The sequence below is a fragment of the Alligator sinensis genome, unplaced genomic scaffold (assembly GCF_000455745.1).
Source record: "Alligator sinensis unplaced genomic scaffold, ASM45574v1 scaffold717_1, whole genome shotgun sequence".
In the NCBI taxonomy this organism is placed as follows: domain Eukaryota; kingdom Metazoa; phylum Chordata; order Crocodylia; family Alligatoridae; genus Alligator; species Alligator sinensis.
Genome location: NW_005841961.1, coordinates 403152 through 405191, shown reverse-complemented (window position 1 = coordinate 405191; position 2040 = coordinate 403152). Strand labels below are relative to the sequence as shown.

General features: G+C 37.3%; 1 protein-coding gene across 2 annotated transcripts in view; it reads right to left on the bottom strand.

The window, feature by feature from the left end:
* Positions 1-2040, bottom strand: part of CA2 (carbonic anhydrase 2) — an 18858-nt gene that overhangs the window by 7760 nt on the left and 9058 nt on the right. The window lies entirely within an intron of this gene.

The window sequence follows — 2040 nt, the reverse complement described above, 5'->3', positions numbered from 1 at the left end:
ATGCCGAGAAGACAGGCATGCATGCAGGAGCAGGCTTCCCAGAGCTGTTTCATACTGTTGCTAATTTTTACCCTGTGTTTATACTCAACAGTCCACACTTGTGATTGGTAGGATCAGGAACTAACTTGGACTGTAGAACACTCAAGGCAGGGACAATGTCTTCTAAATTGCCACACCAAGCAGAGAACAAGCATGAAAAAGAGCCTTATTGAAATCAATGGAGCTATTCATGTGAGTAAAGAGAACAAAGACTGGTTCAGATTGTTCAACTGTGGAGCATTTGGTTATCACAAATTAATTCTTTGCTTAGGTTGATAATGTTTAAAACAAAGATATCTAAAAATAAAAATGTGGGTGATAATGTACCTTAGAAACCAATACTTGTATTTGCAAACTGTAACAAAAACAAATTACACTTCAGTTTCCATCACTGTGCCTACAGATTTGTAGGTGTGACATAAAAAGAAGAAATAATATGCCCCTTTGGCTAATACTCCTCCTTTGGGACCTAAAATCAGAAATTGTAAAATATGAATGCATGCTCTATTTTAGTCTTTGCAATTTCAAGCATGCTAGACCAAGTTGAACAGACCAGGATTCATCCTGCCTCAGGCCAAATTCTATGAAGCATGTATACAATGCTCAAAGAGGTGCTCTGCCTACAGTAGCTAGTTAGAGGTTTATATTTTAAACTAAATATCCATTTTTAAAAGCTGCCATATGTTTTGAAGGATGGCCATTTCAAATTAGCACTAAAATTAGTACATTTTAATAAAAAGTAGATACTGTGAATGAACAGTAGTTTCTTTTCCAAGTTGAATAACTGCTTTAAACCCCCCCCCACAAAAAATGTGCCTGTATTATATCATTTCATTGCCAGTAGACCAGTGATACAGATATAAAAGGAGATAAGTTTACAAAAATCTTTGAATGCCAGAATAACAACAACATTGTGGCAGTATGACCTGCCCATTTTGAATAAATGGAAAGCATGCTGAGAAGCACATTCTTCAATTAATCTGCAGCACTGTTCCTTTAGGATTCTAGGTAGAAACCATAAAAATTAGATATGCACAAAAGTCTCCTTGCATTTTTGTGTCTTGCTTTTTGTGTTCTGTGGTTTTCAAATTCAGTACCTGCTTATTTTGAGTCACAGCAAAGCATTTAAAGAAAGTAATTAATTATATTAGTGTGAATAAATATAAATCCAGCAGGCTTAATTACACAACAGCCTTCTTGTGTTAGTCTATATTAGGCAGGTTTTTTACCACTTCTCAGTGATGCCACTGAAGTAAATTGGACAGGCAAAAAATAAATACTGGGAAGTCATTTTATCCAGAGCAATCTTTTTTTATCCATTAATAAACATTACCAGCTCCCCAAATTTATAAGCTTCTTCCTTCATTGCTTTAGCTATTTCACTTGACATTAGACACAGACCCAAACTCAAATTAGGCATCAAATCTTCCTATCCCATTGTTTTGAAGATTGCAGTTGGCATCCAGATCTGAATATCTTGGCTTTACCCCCTTTTCACTGGAAACTGGTTATATACAAAAACTGTCCACTCTTTCACCGCCCCCCAAACCTTTGCGGAGAGTCTCACAACTACAGAGGGAAAGAGAAGTAGCACTACCTCCCTTTGCATACCAATATGTAGCTCCTCCATGGGTGCACAGTGCTAGCTCAATACACATGAGCAAGAGAAAACAGCTAGCCGGCTGTAGGATGAAGAGGGGAAACAGCCAAGCTGTGACACATAGTTCTTTTTCAGAGAAGCACAATTTACAGTGTGTTATGTATCAGTAACTTCAACTCTGGCTTTGTGACAGCTGCAGCAGAAGCCTGAATGTATGAGAGGCATTGGGCTAAAACTATGATGAGTTCTATTTGACAATAGCATGAGAAATGTTAAAGGTAAAAATCATAGGACTGTAGGAAAATAGGGCTGGAAGGGACCTCACAAGATCACCTAGTCCAGACCCCTGTATAGTAATAGAAGTTATAGTTTGGAGATACTAACAGGAATATATACAAAAA